The sequence below is a fragment of the Macrobrachium rosenbergii genome, chromosome 4 (assembly GCF_040412425.1).
Source record: "Macrobrachium rosenbergii isolate ZJJX-2024 chromosome 4, ASM4041242v1, whole genome shotgun sequence".
Lineage (NCBI taxonomy): Eukaryota > Metazoa > Arthropoda > Malacostraca > Decapoda > Palaemonidae > Macrobrachium > Macrobrachium rosenbergii.
Genome location: NC_089744.1, coordinates 71571211 through 71579708, shown reverse-complemented (window position 1 = coordinate 71579708; position 8498 = coordinate 71571211). Strand labels below are relative to the sequence as shown.

At 44.6% G+C, this 8498-nt stretch overlaps 2 pseudogenes; both read right to left on the bottom strand.

The window, feature by feature from the left end:
• Window positions 1-2042: 2042 nt before the first annotated feature.
• On the bottom strand, window positions 2043-2155 carry LOC136838387 (5S ribosomal RNA; annotated as a pseudogene).
• A 1463-nt stretch (window positions 2156-3618) lies between these two features.
• Window positions 3619-3719, bottom strand: LOC136838401 (U6 spliceosomal RNA; annotated as a pseudogene).
• Window positions 3720-8498: the final 4779 nt, after the last annotated feature.

The window sequence follows — 8498 nt, the reverse complement described above, 5'->3', positions numbered from 1 at the left end:
AAGAATGCCAGTGCATTCTTCACATAGGTTTAACTGGTTGCCTCACAGAACACCATAAAACATCCAATGGACCACGAGTGTCCTGTGTTCTTTTAAGGTAGTACTTGAGAGCTCTAACTGGACATAGAACTCCCTCAGGTTCCTGTCCAATAAGGTCTGCTAAACCTTTAATTTCAAAGTGTCTAGGCCAAGGGTTAGAAGACCTATCATTCTTAGCCAAGAACTTAGGGCTTAAAGAATAGACAGCATTGTGTTCCTTGAAGCCCACATGACGGCCTCGAACTTCTCTCACTCTCTTCGCTTAGAATGCCGCTTTGTAACATCCTTAAGAGATGCAGAGTGGAGAGGCTCAAAAAAGGACTAAACATCAAAAATCCTGAGCATTACGTCCAAGTTCCAAGCAGGGGAAATCAGCTGAGGAACCTTGGACGTCTAGAAAGAGCTCGTAAGATCGTGGAGGTCCTTATTGTCAGACAAAGTTAATCCTCTGTGTCTAGACACAATCGAAAGCATGTCTGGATAACACTTGGATAGTCGGAACTGCTAAGTATCGAGTTTTTCTCTTGGCAAAGGGAGAAAATCCGCAACCTGGCTCACAGTGATAGAGGAAGAGGAAAAGCCCTTCTTTCTACAATTCAACCTTTGAAGGTTGCTCACTTCGCTAGATATATCCTTTAGATGAAGAACTTGCTCTAGCGATGGTCTGTACACCTGGCCACAGAAACCCTTCGCTTCCGACCAAGTTTCGATAGTCTGAAAGCAGTCAGGTTCAGAGCGGGAGATTCAAAGATATCTCGAAGTGGGGTTTGTATGAGCAGGTCTGCTTCATAGGAAGGGTCCTCGAACGCCTACCAACCAGAGGAGAAACCTGGAGAACCAGTGGTTGAAGGCCAAAACATGGGGATGAGAGTCATCCTCGCCCCTTAGAGGCCGCGAACTTGGCGTATGACTCCCCTCCCAGAATTTAGAACGGAAAAAGGCGAAACATTCATTCTCGTCCAATCCCAGGAAGAGCAACTATCAGAACTGCCCCAGGGTCGAGTACAGATGAGCTTTACAGAGGGAGCCTCGCTGTTCTTGAGGTCGTGAAAATACCTTCCACAAGATGGAGACCTAAAATTTCCAAAAATCTTGGCAAACCTCCTGATGATGGTCCATTCTTCGGCAGGAGTTGATGGCGCCAACAGAGCAGGTCTGCTCGAACATTTTTCGACTCCTCTGCCACAAAACTCTGTGAGAATCGTAAATGTTGGCGAGCATAGGCTCAAAGAATAATCTCTCTTGCAAGGCTGAACAGGGAACAAGTATTGTCCGAGTTTGCTAGAACTACACGATTGCAAACTTGGACCTCGAAGAATTGGCGAGCTAAAAGATAGCCGCCAAATCTTTGAAGTCGATGTGCCAGGACACCTGTTCCTCTCTCCAGGTTCCTAACACTTCTCTCTCCTCTAGTGTTGCTCCCCAACCTGTTGGACGCAATCTGCCGAAAACACTAGGTTGGGGTTCAGAAGCTTGAGGGAGATCCCTTTCTGCAATTCCGTTGGATCGAGCCACCACCACAGATCCTCATATAAGGAAGAATCACCTCTCTTCAAGTCTTCTCCCTTGCTTTGTCAGTTTTCCAACAAAAGAACTGAAGAGGCCTGGAGATGTAGACTCCCAGAAACAAACTTCTCCAGCGAGGAAATGGTCCCAGACTCATTCCTTCCTTCACCTAGCATGTTTCCTTTTCCAAGAAGGCCGAAACTTTTTCGTACATAGAAGTTGCCGTTCTTGCGACGGAGACGCTATAAAAGCCGCTGAATAGATCTGAATTCCCAGACACAATGGACAGTGAGGGGATCAGCTGCGACTTCTCCACAGACCAGAAGTCCCAGGGACTTCACGAAGGTGAGTCAACTGAAGGTCCTCCAGATACTTCCGCTTCGACGCACGCCGAATCAACCAGTCGTCCAAGTAGAGTGAGATCCTGATCGCGGCAGATGCAACTTATCGCGAACGTTTTTCATGAGACGTGTAAACACCCTAGGAGCAAAATGTGACGCCAACAGCATCTGGTGTTCCCAGGCGGTCAACCATCCAAGTACTGACCAGACCCAACGTTGCTTAACTTCGATCGACGAAGCCGTGTTTTCAACGTGGTATGGCCGCTGTGCAGAGTCCAAAGCAGAGAGTCTTGAACTGGTACGCCTAGTCCCCAAGACAACCTGAGATAATTTCACCTAACGTGATGAATTGGGGCGTGAAGATAAGTATCTTGGAGATCCAAAGATACCATCCAATCCCCGGATGAAGGGCTCAGTATTGGATCATGAGGTTCCATCTTGAACTTTTCCTTCTCCGACCAGTTGTTCGACCTGGCTGACGCCCGTCGGGTTCCAGCCTACTGAAAGTTTCGGGACTAGAAACAATCTGTGGTAAAACTCGGGAACACCGAAGTCCAATATCTGTTCCATTGTCCCGCCGAACATCTGTTCGAAAGCAGGTCAAACAATTTTCTGTTTGACAGGAAGGCAGTTGGGAAACAAAAACAAAAAGAGGAGACAGAAGGGAATCAAGTAACCTCTCTCTAACAGTAGAGGGACCAAACGCTGTCTCTTCACTCTTTCCAGGCTTGTGCAAAAATGAAGCCTGGTTGCAAAGGAGTCTGAGATGAAGGGAAGTCACTGGCTACCTCTGGAAGTGACATTCTGGGAAAAAAACTCTTCTCGTGGTGCGGGTCTCTGTTACTCCCATGTGGAAGCCCCTTTTATGCAAACATTTAGCTACTTACTTTTTGTATCTGAGATCGGGTGCAAGCGTTATGAAGGAGATGCAGCTTGAATGTCGATAACTTTAGTTTTGAGAAAACGATATTTTTTTGCTTCTTCTGTGTATTTATTTGTTTGTCGTTACACAGTTTGATGTTTTATGACATAACGAAAAGCCAAAACCAGACCTGCAAAGTAATATAACTGCTAAATGAAGCTAAATGAAGCGAAAGTGTCAAAACACGGAGGATGGCCAGCGAGACGCCTTACTTAGTCAAGCCTGAGCTGCTACTGACTGACTGCCACCGACTGCCCCGCGGCATTCCTGTCTTTCGATGCATTTTGCGTCCGCAGGGTTGCCATAGATCGCATTAGATATTATTTTACTAAAAGGAAATTACCACTGATATACATGACAATATCATTACATTATATGAAAATGTAATTTGACTATGATAGGTTACTGTTTTGTTTATAACTTCTAACTGTACAACTTTTTAAATAAAACTTTCTGAGAAGATAGTCAGATATGTATGATGCCATATATAAAATATCCTTAGAAAAATTTTATTTCGATTTTTTCACAAACGCCCTTAAGACAAAGACACAACTGCTGCAGGGTGGAGAGAGAGGAGCCGATTGCTGAAAAGTCTCAGGAACAGATCCCTAAGAAAAAGCCAGAGTCTGATAATCAGAGGAAGAAGAAGACGAAAGAAGTTTCTCTTCATAATAAAGGCTGTGACGAAAAGAGGATGTTCTTCCGCAGCTGGAGGGTCTTGAGGAGTGGTGAAAGTAGTTCGATTCGCCGATACGCAGCGGAACTCCCGCCGAACGGCTGTCGCCAACTAGAGTACGTATAGTAAACATAAAAAATGTGGAACGCCCACGACAGCGTGTCATCCTTGCGCAAGAGCCATGCTAATCTTCTCTGTATCGTTCCACTAGTATATGTACTGGTCAAGCAAGTACTGGCTACCTAAGAAGGACATCAAATGTTGAAGGGTAGTTGTGCGACATGATGAAACTGGAGCGTGTCAACACAAGACTTGAAGTTATACGGGCGTTAGAAAGGAGCGCCATGGCGTGACGCCGCGAGAGGCTCCGTGGCAAGTACTAGAAGAGTCACACATGCATAAGCGTCAGCGCGGCAGGCGCGAAGGCCAAGGTGAGAGCGCCAGCAAAGGAGAGCGATCACATGACGCCCTGGCGCGACAAGAGAAAAGCGCCAACACCAACTCGGGGAAGACGAATAGGAAGCCACTAAACACTTTTCTAGAAGACAGACTCTGTATCGTTCTGCTGGAGACGAAGGTGAAAGTCTGTACTCTTTTTTAACAGGCAGATTCGAATCTGAAAGGTTCATGAGAGCATCCAGCTGTTGTTGCAAACCCAACAAAATCTACGCTGGAGAAGCCACTCTCTCTCGGAGAAGGGCTGAACCTGAGAGAAGGAAAGGGCCAGAGACGTATACTTCCTTCCACAGGGGAAGAAGCTCTAGCCCTTGCCTTAGCGCGACAGGGGGGTCGAGTAGAGTGATCATTCGAAAAACACTTTATTCTCTTCTGTAGAGGAATATCCACGTTAACTTTCGGGAAGAGAGCAAACGCTTCAGAGGAAGAGGACGTGAAGCGCCCTTCCTCTAAGCTTCTCTTAAGAGGGCGAGAGTCCAACCAGAGCTCCAACCCGTGGCGTGGGGAGGACGGTCGAGGACGAGAAGCAACTTTTCAGGATGCGGTGCCTGAGCACGCATCCCTGGCAGCTCAGAAGGCCATCAGACTCCGCCGAAGGGACGCCAGATCGGTGGGAAGCCCCAACCCTCGCTGCCGACATGCCCCTCCCTGGTCCTGGGAGTTCGACAGAGTGTCCAGGCCTAGAGGCATTATAGGCCGATCTGACGCCTCCACAACACTGTGCTGAATTAGCACTAACACTATGCGTTTGAATTGCATTCACTTTAGTTTCAAGAGCACGATTGACTCCACTAATGAGAGCCAGGGAATTACCTTCTGCAGCAACAAACTACAGGGTTAATAATAAATTACTACAGGGTTACTAGTAGGAGAAAACCCTGACTGTCCAACTAAGGATGCACTCTAGGAGGAAGATTTCCTCAGCCTATCACGCTCCAATTTAAGCATATAGGCTTCATATTTCTTCCACTCACCCTCAGACAATCCCACACATTCATTACCGACTATCATAGAGCATTGAACACCCTTACATATCATACATAAAGAGTGAGGAACTATCGTCTTCGATAGCTCCTCACCTCATTCACCTCAAGCTACAGACTGATAGCTAGAGGTAAGACATCTTAATTATAAGAAAAGTCAGCAAAATCAAAACGGTCCACAAAGAGCGTATGCTGTCACAGATCCAGTCGAATACCAAAAACAACCAAATACTCTAAGTGACAACAAATTTCGAAATCCCAAAGGCGGAGGAACTGACAACAGGTGTTGACAGTCCGGCGACAGAGAAAATCTGAATAGAAAATGGGAATGGTTCTGATATCCGCCTCCCAGCGCGGGAATGGGTACTAACCACCTGACCGGTGCACGCGGTGTCAAACAAATTTGAAATTTGTCGGACTTCGGAGAATACAGCTATATATATATCTGGCAGGTAAGTCTCATGAACAAAATAACAGGTTAGAGAAAAGGTAGAGTAAGCGACGCCAGACTAGGAAAGGGGGTTACTGGAGGGATAGGAGGAGGGTCGAGACGGAGGGAGGGAAGGAGAGGGGAGGGACGGGGGAGTGTAGGTATTCGAATTGCTTTACCTACTTAACCGATTCACTTGGCTTAGGCTTTATTAGGCCAAGAGTAAACACCTTAATTAACGAGATTTGCCAATGCATTATAGTATAAAAAATTAGGGGAAGGTCTCAAGATTGTTTTGTCAAAGTACCATTCTGATCAAGTAATTAGTATGGGAGATATTAAAGAAAAACACACTATTTTTTGCCAGAAGTTTACAGTAGTAAGCTTTACCTAGTGCAGTGTTGACCATTCTATGTTGTATGTAGAGTAATGACATCTATCAAAATTCTTTGTTTTGTGTTACATACACAGAAAGAGCAAAACCTGGACATAGATTTAAGAATAAAATGGTCAACTCTTGGTTTCAGCATCCCTCCTACAGAACCTGGCAACAATGATGGTCCTGGATTACTTACAAGTTTAATGAACATTAGCTGTAAGTCATAATCTGTTATCCTAAGCCTGTACTGTAACTGGGTCTGATTATTCTAACAAATCCCCAGTGAGGCCATGCTCCCTAACAAAGAAAGCCCTTAACAATTGGAAGTTTACTTCGGGGCTAAAATTCTTCAAGAAACATGTGCCTATTTGTCTTCTGACAGACAAGCCTGCAAATTTCAAGTATATCCCCACATCACTGGATAAGAATGAGGAGGAATTAGGGAAGTCGACTGAAAATCATAATGCACAGAGATTGAGCCAGGTGAAGTAACAGATCCTTGGCTTTTGGAATACTGTTGGCAGAGTTAGCCAACTTGAACCAGTGATTTCAGTAGAAAAGATTTCTTGCTCCTAAAAATCGACACCATCCACCTATGGGCAACAAATTACCTGTGAATACTGATAGAGGCGCTGTGCATGAGCCCAAACAAAGTGCCTTGAATAGCAATACCTCCTCTGCAAATACACCTCGAAGGAACTTGTGTGACTCAGGATGTACTGGTATGAGAAAAATGTCTCCTGCGCGTCCACCAAAACTTCTGATTTTTCTTTTGGAAAGTCACTAAACTAAAAAACATGGGCACATATATGTCAAGTTATTCAGTCTCAATGTGTCCAACAATGGCCACCAATCTCCAGTTGCTAAGAAAAAGTGAATTACAGTCTGGTCCGTTTCATTCTTTCTAATTTACAACATCCTACTAAAGAATGAGAGACTTCTGCTGGAGAAAACAAAGGAACAGCTATAAGAGACTAAACCAGTAAAGGGTAACCTAAAAGGAATCATAACTCTCCTTCACTGCTTCCACCACATAAGGTTCTGCTCCTAAAGTCTCTCCAAGCATGCCAGGAGGCTTGTAACTGGCCATCTACCAGAACTTAGGGGCTGAACTTATCCCCAAAAGGTATAAAACAAGACTTGTACCAATATATCCTCCCTAATCACCTTAACCTGTACAGTATAAGCCTTTACTACAGATAGGAGCATAAGTGTTCTCACTTCTTCCAAACAAAGTTAATGCAGGCATAAGAACATTAGCCTACAGCAATAGAAATGAGTTAAAAACTAACAATCTTCCTCACTAAACTCCCACTGGTGCCAAAAACACACTAAGCTGGTACCTCAACCTCTCTAAGCTGATGCAGAGAAGAGGCAATATGCTGGGCAAAAGTTCAATAAACGATAAAAACTTCAACATACTAAGCTAAGACTCCATTTCAGCATGTCCAAAGCACTTGTCAGTCTTAAGTCGTCTCTTCACAGGAAAGAGAAAAGAAAACTGAATCTTCTACTGAAGACGGTTTAAGCGCCATTAAGCGCCTGTATCACAAGAGGCAGTGTTCCGCAGCTTCATAAAAAACCAGAAGACGAGAAAACTTACGAAATGCATTCTAATTAAAGGAGAAAGCTTGGTTCTCTTCTCCAGATACATAAAGGGACACCAAAATACTTGAAGACAAGCGAGACCTATTCCCTATGAGGCCTCTTTCCTCAACTAAATGAGGATGCAGCAAAGCACAACGCTCCAGCCAACGGCAATCAAACTGAAGGAGATCCTACAATTCAAACTCTTCTTCCACCAGATGGTGACAGGGGGAAACAGCTAGCGACCTGGCGACAGGAGGCGACAGCAGCCAAGTACCTGCATCGCATCCACAACTCGATGAAAGGGAGACATGGAAACGCAGTCAGAAGCGACTCAGCTGAGTCCACACGAGTCAGCTGAACAAAAGAAAATGAGGCACCAAAAGAAAATGGGAAATGTTCGGAGGTGGGGGAAGAGGAGTTACAATGACTCGCCTTGTCCAAAAGTCAACAGGCTTTAGAGCATTCCCATATGACACATCCTTAGAAAGCTATGTAACTAATAATATCTACCTTGGAAACAACAGAAGATACTGTAATCATGGTAGATTTGGAAAGAGATACATTAATCTAGCCCAAAGTAAGAGATTTGCCAGTAGCTGAAGAAAAAGCATGTAAAGAATGTTCAAATGCATTTCGACGGAGAAAGAGGAATAGGCTAGCAGACAAAGATTTACAGTGAACAAAGATGAAGAGATTGGTTAAACAATCAACTGAGTCAACATAACATCAGAATAAGTAAAACTCTCTACGGACATAATATTTTTAATAAAACTTTCTATACCTATGTAATTAGTCTTATCAGTGCTAATAAACTCATACTAGGTGCCGAAGATGGCAGAAGTCGTACACAAAGTGAAGATTAATGTTTACCAAAATGATCTTTCGGCTAACGCATTATACGAGAATATGAGTGTGAAAAACAGAGAGGCAGGTGACGGAGGGCACAGAACCATATTGTCCCAAGAACCGACTCGGTTCCCTGGCAGCGGACTCTTCCAACTGTCGCAGGGCAGTCCTAAGCTTGGGCTACGAACAGGTGAGGGAACCAACACCTTACCTCTTGCAAGGGACTGCGTAACTGAACGCACACTATGGAGGGACCCAGACCAGTTCCCTAATCAATTCAGACAAACCCTGTACTCTCCAAAATAAAGTTTACATTCTATTCAAAATTCT